Source organism: Pan paniscus, chromosome 1 (assembly GCF_029289425.2).
Source record: "Pan paniscus chromosome 1, NHGRI_mPanPan1-v2.0_pri, whole genome shotgun sequence".
In the NCBI taxonomy this organism is placed as follows: Eukaryota; Metazoa; Chordata; class Mammalia; order Primates; family Hominidae; genus Pan; species Pan paniscus.
Genome location: NC_073249.2, coordinates 198,677,752 through 198,690,308, shown reverse-complemented (window position 1 = coordinate 198,690,308; position 12,557 = coordinate 198,677,752). Strand labels below are relative to the sequence as shown.

Below are 12,557 nucleotides of genomic sequence, written 5' to 3'. Positions count from 1 at the left end.
GCACACTCTCTTGGATCCAAGTACTCCTTGCTCTGTGGGGATCATGAGGCTGGAGCCCCCCTAATTTCAAGACACTGGGCACCATTTACTGGTATACAGTACATCTTGCCTATGATCATATTTCCTCCTCAGATCATCTTCGTGAGGCTGGTTTTACAAGATACCTAATTTTCTAGGGGTAAAAAGTGAGACTAGAGAAGAAAATAGATTTGTCCATAGTCACACAGCGGGGAAGTGGCAGACTTGGGATTTTGAACTCCAAGGTTCATTCTGACTCTCCTAGAACAAGCTGTGTCCCCTGCTAGAAGCAAACTGCTCCTTGGCCAGCTTGTCCACTCACAGACCTGTCTTACAGCCTGAGAATGGGAGCTCCAGATGCTGTGAGGCCCCAGGAAGAGATGCCTTTGACCTGGGGCCCTGCTTTTACCTTTGTTCCTCAAAGCTGGGAAGGGAATGCGACAAAGGGATGGCATGACCTGCTCTGTATCCATCTGACTCCCGCCTGGTAGGGCGAGAGCTGGGTCAGATCCTGGTTCAACCACTAAGCTCATCCTGTGATTCTGAGTCTCTGTTTCCTCATTTGTAAATGAAGATTTTTATATGGACTAAGAGAAAAAGATATTAAGAAAACAATCTTATTTACAACAGTATTAAAAAAAAAAACATACTTAGAAATAAACTTAACCAGCCAGGCACGATGGCTCATGCCTATAATCCCAGCACTCCGGGAGGCTGAGGCAGGCAGATCACTTGAGTTCAGGAGTTTGAGACCAGCCTGGCTAACATGGTGAAACCCCATCTCTACTAAAAATACAAAAATTAGCTGGGCGTGGTGGCGCATGCCTGTAGTCCCAGCTACTCAGGAGGCTGAGCCAGGAGAATCACTTGAACCGGGAGGCGGAGGCTGCAGTGAGCCAAGATCATGCCACTGCACTCCAGCCTGGGCGACAGAGCAAGACTCTGTCTCAAAAAAAAAAAAAAAAAAGGAAAAAAAAAAAGAAACAAACTTAACCAAGGAGGCAAAAGACTTGTACATTGAAAACTACAAAACATTGCTGAAGGTCGGGCGCGGTGCCTCACGCCTGTAATCCCAGCACTTTGAGAGGCCGAGACAGGCGGATCACGAGGTCAGGAGATCGAGACCATCCTGGCTAACACAGTGAAACCCTGTCTCTACTAAAAATACAAAAAATTAGCCAGGCGTGGTGGCAGGCGCCTGTAGTCCCAGCTACTCGGGAGGCTGAGGCAGGAGAATGGCATGAACCCGGGAGGCGGAGCTTACAGTGAGCCGAGATCGTGCCACTGCACTCCAGCCTGGGTGACAGAGCGAGACTCTGTCTAGGAAAAAAAAAATTGCTGAAAGAAATTGAAGATGACACAAATAAATGGAAAGACATCCCAAGTTCATGGATTGGAAGACTTAATATTATTAAAATGTCCATACCACCCAAAGTGATCTACAGATTCAATGCCATTCTACCAAAATCCCAGTGTAATTTTTACAGAAATTTTTTAAAAATTGTAAAATTCATATGAAACCTCAAAGGACACCAAATAGTCAAAACAATCTTGAGAAAGAAGAACAAAACTGAAAGACAACTCCTGATTTCAAAACATATTACAAAGCTACAATTATCAAAATGGTTTGGACTGGCATAAAGACAGACACATAGATCAATGGGACAGAATAGAGAGACCCAAAATAAACCCTCACATACATAGTCAAATAATCTTTGACAAGAGGACCATGATTACACAATGGGGAAAGAATAGTCCCTTCAACGAAAAGTGCTGGGAAAGATGGATATCCACATGCAGAAGAATGAAGATGGGCTCTTATCTTACACCATATATTATACAAAAATTAACTTAAAATGGATTAAAGACCTAAACATAAGACCGGAAACTATAAAACTCCTCAAAGAAAACATAGGATAAAAGCTTCTTGGTGGGGTGTGGTGGCTCACGCCTGTAATCCCAGCACTTTGTGGGGCTAAGGCAGGCAGATCACCTGAGGTCAGGAGTTGAAGACCAGCCTGGCCAACATGGTGAAATCCCGTCTCTACAAAAATACAAAAAGTAGCCAGGCATGATGGCGGGTGCCTGTAATCCCAGCTACTCGGGAGGCTGAGGCACGAGAATCACTTGGACCAGGGAGGCGGAGGTTGCAGTGAGCCAAGATCGTGCCATTGCACTCCAGCCTGGGAAACAGAGCAAGACTCCATCTCAAAAAAAAAAAAAAAGCTTCACAACAGGCCAGATACAGTGGCTCATGCCTGTAATCCCAGAACTTTGAGAGGCCTAGGTAGGAGGATTGCTTAAAGCCAGGAGTTCGGGATCAGCCTGGGCAACGTAGCAAGATCTTGTTTCTACACAAAATTTAAAAAATTAGCTGAGCACGATGGCATGCACCTGTAGTCTCAGCTATTCAGAGGCTGAGACAGGAGGATACCTTGAGCCCAGGAGCTCAAGGCTGAAGTGAGCTATGATCATGCCACTGTACTCCAGCCTAGGCAACAGAGGGAGACTCTGTCTCTAAACAACAAAAAAAATTAATTAATTAGTTATTTACATTAAAAACAATAAAAAGCCTCATGACATTGGAATGGGTCATAATTTCCTGGATATGACACCAAAAGCACAGGCAACGAAAGCAGAAATAAACTATTTTTTGGCAAACTTTAAATAATCTCCATGAAGCAAAGGAAAACAATCAGCAGAGTGGAAAGGCAACCTGTGGATGGGAGAAAAGGCAACCTTTTGGATGGAACCAGATATCAGATAAGGGGTTAATATGCAGAACTCCTACAACTCAGTAACAACAATAACAAAAAATTCAATTTAAAAAATGGGCAAAGAACTTGAATAGACATTTCTCCAAAGACGATATACCAATGACCATAAACATGTGAAAAGATGGCTCAATATCACTGATCATCAGAGAAATGCAAATTGAAACCATAATGCAATATCACCTCAAACCCACTGGGATGGCCACTATCAGTAAAACAGAAATGTGTCAGCAAGGATGTGAGAAATTGGAACTTTCGCACAGTGTTCGTGGGATTCCAAAACGGTGCAGCCACTATGGAAAAGAGTATAGAAGCTCCTCAAAAAACTAAAATTAGAATGATTATATGACCCAACAGTTCCGCTCTGGGTATACTATATATTCAAAAGAACTGAAAACGGGATTTTTTTTTTTTTTTTTTTTTTTTTTTTTTTTTTTTGAGATGGAGCCTTACTCTGTCGCCCAGGCTGGAGTGCAGTGGCACGATCTTGGTTCACTGCAACCTCCGCCTCCCACATTCAAGCGGTTCTCAGCCTCCCTAGTAGCTGGTACTACAGGCACCCGCCACCTCGCCCGGCTAATTTTTGTACGTTTAGTAGAGACGAGGTTTCGCCATGTTGGCCAAGCTGGTCTCTAACGCCTGACCTCAAGTGATCCGCCCACCTTGGCCTCTCAAAGTGCTGGGATTACAGGGATGAACCACCACGCCCAACCGAAAACCGGATCTTTTTTTTTTTTTTTTTTTTTTTTTTGAGATGGAGTCTCGCTCTGTAGCCCAGGCTGGAGTGCAGTGGCGCAATCTCGGCTCGCTGCAAGCTCCGCCTCCCGGGTTCACGCCATTCTCCCGCCTCAGCCTCCCGAGTAGCTGGGACTACAGGTGCCCGCCACCACACCCGGCTAATTTTTTTTTTTTTTTTTTTTTTTGTATTTTTAGTAGAGAAGGGGTTTCACCGTGTTAGCCAGGATGGTCTCAATCTGCTGACCTCGTGATCCGCCCTCCTCGGCCACCCAAAGTGCTGGGATTACAGGCGTGAGCCACCGCGCCCGGCCGAAAACAGGATCTTGAAAAGACATTTGCACATTCATATTCATAGCAACATTATTCACAATCATCAAGCGTGGAAACACCTAACATGTCCATGGACAGATGAATGGATAAGCAAAATGTGGTATATACATACAATGGAATATTACTCAGCCTTACAAAGGAAGAAAATTCTGACACATGTTACAACATGGATGAATCTTGAAGACATTTCTGCTAAGTGAAATAAGCCAGCTCACAAGAAGACAAATACTATATGATTCCACTTATTATATGAGACATTTAAAGTAATCAAACGCATAGAACCAAAAGTAGAACGGTGGTTGCCAGGGGCTGGGAGGAGGGGAAAATAGAGAGATGTTCAACAGATGTAGAGTTTCAGTCATGCAAGATGAAAACATTCTTTTTTGTTTGTTTGTTTGAAATGAAGTCTCACTCTGTCACCCAGGCTGGAGTGCTGTGGCATGATATTGGTTCACCACAACCTCTGCCTCCTGGGTTCAAGCGATTCTCCTGCCTCAGCCTCCCGAGTAGCTGGGATTACAGGCATGCACCACCAAACCCAGCTAATTTTGTATTTTTGGTAGAGACGGGGTTTCAACATGTTGACCAGGCTAGTCTCGAACTCCTGACCTCAAGCGATCCACCCGCATTGACCTCCCAAAGTGCTGGGATTACCAGCATGAGCCACTGCGCCCAGCCAAGTTGAAAACATTCTATTGGCACTCGCAGGATTTAAAAAAAGAAAAGAAAAGAAAAGAAAACATTCTAGAGATCTATTATACAACAATGTGAATATAGGTAGCATGACTGAACTATACACTTTAAAAATGTTAACAGGAACCAGGCACATGGCTGGAATTACGTGGCCTATAATTCCAGCACTTTGGGAGGCCAAAATGAGTGGATCACTTGAGCCCAGGAGTTTGAGACCAGCCTGGACAACATAGCAACACCCCAGTCTCTATAAAATAAATTTTTCAAAATGCATGCTAAGAGAGTAAATTTATGTTACGGTTTTCACCACAGTAAAAAAAAAAAAAAAATCAATGGGCCTAAGAGACGACAAATTTGAAAGTACATTGTGTATTTTTAAGTTAGAGTCGTATGACTCAGTTTATGACTTAAAAGCTATGCAACATTTGGTAAAACTGCTTGCCGCCTTCGGGCCTCATTTGTAAACCACATCTCTTTCATCAAGCGAAATAAAGGATGTACAGTATTTAGAGAACAGTGGTTAAGAGCACAGACTCTGGAGTCAGACTCTGTAGTCAGACAAACCTGGGTTCAAATCTTACCTCTCTCACTTCCTACCACAGAACCACAGCCAAGCATGTCCTCCCTCTGATTCTCAGGTCCCTCACTGAAAATGGAGCTGATAATACCCAGGCACATACCTCTCCAGAGTGGTGTGAAGAGTCAATGAAATAATGTGTATAAAGTCCTTATCAGGGCTGGGCGCAGTGGCTCATGCCTGTAATCCCAGCACTTTGGGAGGCCAAGGCGGGCAGATCACTTGAGGTAAGGAGTTCGAGACCAGCCTAGCCAACATGGTGAAACCCTATCTCTACTAAAAATACAAAAATTAACCAGGCATGGTGGTGCATGCCTGTAATCCCAGCTACTCGGGAGGCCAAGGCAGGGGAATCACTTGAACCCAGGAGGCAGAGATTGCAGTGAGCCAAGATGACACCATTGCACTGGAGTCTGGGCGACAGAGCGAGACTCCATCTCAAAAAAAAAAAAAAGAAGATGCCTGGTCTGGTCTATAGTAAGAGCTCATTGAATGTTGGCTATTGTTACTCTTACCTCCCTACCCCAGACAGAGTTGGAAATTCCACCTCAAGTTCCCATAACAATCTATCACATTGCATTATCATAGCTGTTGATTTCTCTCTCCTTTTGGACTAGGAATTCCCAAGGGCCAAGGCTTCTGGCATATCACCAATACCCATCACAGGGCCTCCTACATAGCAAACACATGAGAAATACTGACTAAATAGACAGGTGAGCCTCTGTACACACACAGTCACAGTGTCCCTCACTCTTCGCTTCCAAACTCTCACACCCCAGCTCTAGCCACTCCCAGCTCTTAGATTCGCTGGGGCCAGTCCCACTTTCCTCATCTATAAAATGGGAATAGCATCAACATTGAGGCTGGAAAGGTGGCCCACATCTATAATGCCAGCACTTTGAGAGGCTGAGGTAAGAGAATTGCTTGAGGTCAGGAGTTTAAGACCAGCCTGAGCAACATAACCAAATTTTGTCTCTACAAAATTAAAAATTAAAAAAAAAATTAGCCAGGCATGGTGGCACATGCCTGCAGTCCTAGCTACTATGGAGGCTGAGGCTGCAGGATCACTTGGGTCCATTACAGTGAGCTATGATCATACCACTGCACTCCAGCCTGGGCAACAGAGCAAGACCCTATCTCTTAAAAATAAAAATAAGGGCCCGGCGCGGTGGCTCACGCCTGTAATCCCAGCACTTTGGGAGGCTAAGGCGGGCGGATCACAAGATCAGGAGATCGAGACCATCCTGGCTAACACGGTAAAACCCTGTCTCTACTAAAAATACAAAAAATTAGCTGGGCAAGGTGGTGGGCGCCTGTAGTCCCAGCTACTCGGGAGGCTGAGGCAGGAGAATGGCGTGAACCCGGGGTGCAGAGTCTGCAGTGAGCCAAGATTGTGCCACTGCACTCCAGCCTGGGCAACAGCGAGATTCCGTCTCAAAAAATAAATAAATAAAAATAATAAATAAATAATTAATACAAATTAGGCTGGGTGGGGTGGCTCACACCTGTAATCCCAGCACTCTGGGAGGCCGAGGCAGGCAGATCACCTGAGGTCAGGAGTTCAAGACTGGCCTGGCCAACATGACGAAACCCCATATCTACTAAAAATACAAAAATTAGCTGGGTGTGGTGGCGCACATCTGTAATCCCAGCTACATGGGAGGCTGAGGCAGAAGAACCACTTGAACCCGGGAGGGGGAAGTTTCAGTGAGCTGAGATTGTGCCACTGCACTCCAGCCTGGGTGACAGACCGAGACTCCATCTCAAAAAAAAAAAAAAAAACTTGACCTCACAGGATAGCCCTGATGTTGAAGACAGACAACCTCTACAGTGCTAGGCATATAGAAGGTACTCAATACATGAGTTACTTCCTGTTCTGACATGCCCTGTTGCTTGATATTTGTGCCCTGACCTGGCCGTGCCGACCACACCCTCTAATGTTACCTCTCACAGAGTGGTTTCAATACCATTTCTCCAAGATGCAGAAGGGACGAATTAAGGGAGCAGAAATCCTGACCTCTGGGGAATTCTGTGCCAGGCTCCCTACAATTCCCAGCGCAAGGGACCATGCACATTTATTGGCTGATGAATGAAGCACCATGTCTGGGAGAGGTTACGGACAGGGTCTAGGGCACGAGGGATGAAGATGATCTGGGTACCAGTCAGAGTTACCCAGTGTTCCTTCTCACTGGGGACCTCACCCTGGCCCCAGATATGTATATTACATTGAGGAGACTCAGCCTCTGCTCAGTTGGCCTAGGAAACCCCAAGTCTGGCCTGGGTCTCTCCTCCTGGCTCCCAGATACCCAGGTGGCATCTGTTTGTGAGTTACCCTATCCAATTTTGCTTCCAGGACAGGGCCAGGAAGAGGGAGGGAGGAACCATCTCCTCTGGGCTGCCCCAGCACTGGGCACATCATGCCTCTGTTATGCCTCTGGTTTTTGTGTGTGTGTTGCGGGGGTGGGGGGGTTGAGACTGAGTCTCACTCTATCACCTAGGCTGGAGTGCAATGACGCAATCTCAGCTTACTGCAACCTCCGCCTCCCAGGTTCAAGCGATCCTCATGTGTCAGCCTTCCAAGTAGCTGGGATTACAAGCGCATGCCACCATGCCTGGCTAATTTTTATATTTTTAGTAGAGACAGGTTTTCACCATGTTGGCCAGGCTGGTCTCAAACTCCTGATCTCAGGTGATCCACCCACCTCAACATCCCAAAGTGCTGGGATTACAGGCATGAGCCACCGCACACAGCCATGCCTCTGTTATACCAGGAATCACGCTGACATCTTCCCAGCCTGGGAGTTCCTGAGTCCTGCTGGTGTCCTCGTGGCCAGTCCAGGACCCCGTCCAGGGAAAAAAGCAGGGCTGGGCACAGGCCCTGGCGTCACACAGACCTGAGTCTGCACCTGGGTCTGTTTCTTCCTTGCTGCGTGATCCTTGGCTCTCCCAGCCTCCTTTTCTTCATCTGCAAAATGATGGTAATAAAACCTTCCTCACAGGGTGGTTGTGAGAGCTGAGTGAAGCAATTTACTCAATAACTGTGAACTCCCTTCCCTGCTGTCCTCAGAAAATGTTTGTTGAATAAGTGAATAAAGAAGCAACCGAACTGGCCATGCACTAAGCCAGCTACACATTCTCTCCTAGAAGCAACCGGGGTTAGCCGGAGAGAAAGCATAGGAACCAAAGCCAGGGGATGTGGGCTCTGGCCTCAGCTGTGCCACTCACCCACATATCTTGACTGAGCCTCATTCCAGCTCTGAGCCTTGGGGTTTTTATCTGCAAAATGCGGTGCCTGTGCCTCGCTTATCTCAAAGCATTGTTGTAAAAAAAAAAAGGAAGTGAGATTATTGGTGGTGACAGTTTTGGGTAAACAGTAAAGCACTTGGTACATTGAAATGGACTTTATGAACTGTGAAAGGTAGTGCAGGCTGGGTGCAGTGGCTCACGCCTGTAATCCCAGCACTTTGGGAAGCCAAGGCAGGAGATGGCTTGAGGCCAGAAGTTCAAGACCAGCCTGGGAAACATAGCAAGACCCCGTTGCCACAAAAAAAAAAAAAAAAAAAAGTTTTTTAAATTAGCCAGGCATGGTGGCATGCGCCTGCAGTCCTGGCTACTTGGGTGGCTAAAGCTGGAGGATAGCTTGAGACCAGGAGTTCAAGGCTGCAGTGAGTCACGATCATGCCACTGCTCTTCAGCCTGGGTGACAGAGCAAGACTGTGTCTCTTAAAAAAAAAAAGGGGGGGTGTGCGGGGGGTGTAGGCCAGGCATGGTGGCTCACATCTGTAATCCCAGCACTTTGGGAGGCCGAGGCAGGCGGATTGCTTGAGCACGGGAGTTCAAGACTAGCCTGGGCATCATGTCAAACCCCACCTCTACAAAAAACAAACAAACAAAACAAAACAAAAACAAAAACACAAAAATTAATCAGGCAAGATGGTGTGCACCTATAGTATCAGCTACTCGAGAGACTGAGGTGGGAGGACTGCTTGAGCCCAGGAGATCGAGGCTGCAGTGAGGTGTGATCACGCCACTGCATTCCAGCCTGCGTGACAGAGCAAGACTTTGTCTCAAAAGAAAAAAAAAAGAGGAGGGGGGGCGGGGTATGCACAAATTTGGTTTTGACATGCTTCTCCCATTAGCCAGCCAAGCTCAACTCCAAACCCAGGCCCTGAAGATCTCCCTCCTACAGAACCAAGGGGGTGGGGAGGGGTGGCTGAGTGGTGATCCTCCCCCTGCATATTCTGTCTCTCTCTCACACACAAACACACAAACAAATACACACACAGAATCTGGCTGTGATTCCCCTCGGCCGAAGACACACAGAGGCATATCAGCCTCTCAGCTGGCTTTGCTGGCCATCTGCTCCTGGGAGGGGAGCTGTCTGGCTGGAGCAGGCCACATGCAGCCTGGATATGCTCCCGGCCCATCATTCCAGATACATGTAGACATAGCCAGAGCCAGCTCCCTGTCCACCCCACATAACCACAGACACACATGCACACACAAAGACACACCAGAGGCTTCTCCCCGCTCTCATCATGCTGTCAAGGAGCCCAAGAGGGGGTGGTCAGAGAGGGGGCTGCAGCAGGGTCCCAGCACTTGCCCTTTGGGAGCTGGCTCTGCTCCCGACCCAGACACACACCCCTAGGCCCATCAAGGGGTGCTGCTGGCTCCTGCTCCACTGTTGCCCTCTCTGAGGTCCAAGCCTCCACCCATCTAGGGGATCAGAACAGGAAAGTGGGGGATGCCACCAAGAAAGAGAATGCCGTCCTCTTCAACAAGGCCTCCTTCACAGGCCTGGGGTGGGAAGTGGGGAATCTCTGCTCCCTGTAAAATGACAATAAGATCCCAGCCTCTCCTCATACCTGCTTCCCACCACCAGTCAGAGAAAACTCAGTCCTGTAGGCACATTTTGTCACTGATAGCATAAACTGTGAATTCCTTACTCTTTCAATGACCAGATGGGGAAACTGAGGCCCAGAGATGAGAAAGGATTTTCCCAAGGTGAACACAGTGTCAGGGGCAGAGCTGGGACCAGATACTGGGCCTCTGGCTCACCGTCCGTTCCCTTCCAACTGCAAAAACCGCTTCATCATTCATCTGTCCTGTGCATATTCTAAGCATATGCTATGTTGCAAACCCTGTGCTAAGGATAAAGGATACAACAGTGAACAAAACAGTTTCCTCATCCCTAAGGCGTTTACAGCAGGAATCTCAGAGTCAGCATTAGAGGGAATTCATCGGTCCCCTTTGCGCAGCATTTTCCAATTGACAAAGCACTTCCCCATCCCAACTCTTACTTCATCCTCCCTGCAAACTCACAGGTCAGTGGTTTGTTTTGTTTTGTTTTGTTTTGTTTTGAGACGGAGTCTCGCTCTGTTGCCCAGGCTGGAGTGCAATGGCGCCATCTCAGCTCACTGCAACCTCCGCCTCCCAGGTTCAAGCAATTCTCCTGCCTCAGCTCCCGAGTAGCACCCGCCACCACGCCCAGTTAATTTTTGTATTTTTAGTAGAGATGGGGTTTCACCATGTTCGCCAGGAATGGTCTCCATCTCTTGACCTCGTGATCTGCCCGCCTCGGCCTCCTAAAGTGCTGGGATTACAGATGTGAGACACTGTGCCCAGCCCACAGAGGTCAGTATTTTAACCTGCAATCTGCAAAGGAGGAAAGTGGAACTTCCGAACAACTCAAGGCCCCGGCTTGTCAGCAGGAGCTGAGATCGAAACCCCGGATGCCCACCTCAGGCCCAGGACCCAGTCATCTAAGGGGCTGACCTCTTTCTCCGGCGGTTTGTCAGCACCTAAAGATAGTGGTGTCTCTTTTGCTTCTCTAGCACTCCCCAACACACCTCCCACCCCTACCGCCTCCCCCAACACACACACCACCCCAAACACCTGGAACACAGCTGGGTATTCAGTCAGAGCTAAAGGAGAGCAGCCAGAGGTGTGGGGAGAGAGCCTGCTGGTTCTGTCATATTTCACAAGTGAGTGAGTGCACAGCCCCATGTCTGGACCTCCTGCAAGCAGAGGACGGTGGGTGCCAGCCTGGGCCCTGTCCCCAGCACCTGGGACCTGATAGGGGCATTGTTTGTGGGCTTGGCCCTGTGTATAAGAACCTGGTTATTTTCAGCACCCCCTTCCCCACCCCGCAAACCTAGCATTTAGTGAGTTCCTAAGTACCCCGCCCTGTACCAGATCCTTTATATGACCCGACAATTCTGTGGGGGAGATGGGATTATCATTATTTGACAATTTAGAAAACTGCACAGAGATGGAGCGTAACTTGGCCAAGACCACACAGCTAGTCAAGTAGATGTCATTTGGCTCCCTGAGATCCAAGCTGCCCCCATCACCACCATCACCACCTCCCAGTAGGGTCTCTGGGGTCAGCACTGCCACCATCACCACCATCACCACCTCCCAGTGGGATCTCTGGGGTCAGCACTGCCCCAGCCTCAGAAAAGCCAAACTTGGGTGTTGGGTTCTCCAGGAATGTTTGGACACTAGAAGTTATTTCTAAACATGAGACTCTGGGCCTGAGAAAGGTGCCAGAAAAATCCCTTAAAAACAGAAGCAGCCGAGCACAGTGACTCAAGCCTGCAATCCCAGCACTTTGGGAGGCCGAGGCAGGCTGATTGCTTGAGCCCAGGAGTTGGAGACCAGTCTGGGCAACAAGGCAAGACCTCGTCTCCACAAAAAATACAAAAATTAGGCAGGCATGGTAGAGCATGCCTCTAGTCCCAGATACTCGGGAGGCTGAAGTGGGAGGATCACCTGAGCCTGGCAGGTCCAGGCTGCAGCGAGCCATGATCGCGCCACTGCACTTCTGCCTGGACAACAGAGTGAGAGACCCTGTCTCAAAAAAAAAGAAAAGAAAAGAAAAGAAATAGAAGCACCCATCTGCTTAGGTGCAGCCTGGGGGCATGACCTTGGTTTGCCTCCTGAGGACATTTTTATATGCCTCCCCCTTGCCCAGCAGGGGCCAGGATTCCCCCTTACCTGTAGCAGGGGCAGCGGCTTCAGCTGCAGTGACCGTGTGTCTCTGTCTGGGTCCTGGCCCCAGCCTCAGCCTCTATGCTGTCTGGCAATTGCAGAAGTGAAGAAACAGAGCGTATCACTACCAAGTCACCCCTGGGAGGAAATGCTGTGGCCCTAGGGCCTCTCAAGGGGTACCACAGGAACTTCCAAGCTGGGCCGCCAGGACCTGGGCACTGCACAGAGGCTTCTCAAAGAGCGAGGGATGGGGTGGGGTGTAGACAGCGCCCGAGGCCAGGAGCTAAGGTGAGAAAGAGGAAAAGCAAGAGAGAGAAAGCAAGTGCATGTACTCAAGAGAGCGAAAAAGGGAGCATGAGAGTGAGAAAGAGGAGGGAGGAGAGATGAGGGACCAGGAAAATCAAAGGAGAGAGGGAGGAGGCAGGAGGGAGTCG

The 12,557-nt window shown here is 48.4% G+C and overlaps 1 protein-coding gene across 1 annotated transcript in view; it reads right to left on the bottom strand.

Annotated features, from left to right (window-relative positions):
• PTAFR (platelet activating factor receptor) overlaps positions 1-12,265 on the bottom strand; it is a 29,846-nt gene extending 17,581 nt beyond the window's left edge. Inside the window, exon 1 of the mRNA XM_003828082.4 lies at positions 12,130-12,265. The gene's annotated coding sequence lies outside the window, so the exon portion shown is untranslated. The remainder of the gene's footprint in view (positions 1-12,129) is intronic.
• Between the last annotated feature and the right edge of the window lie 292 nt (positions 12,266-12,557).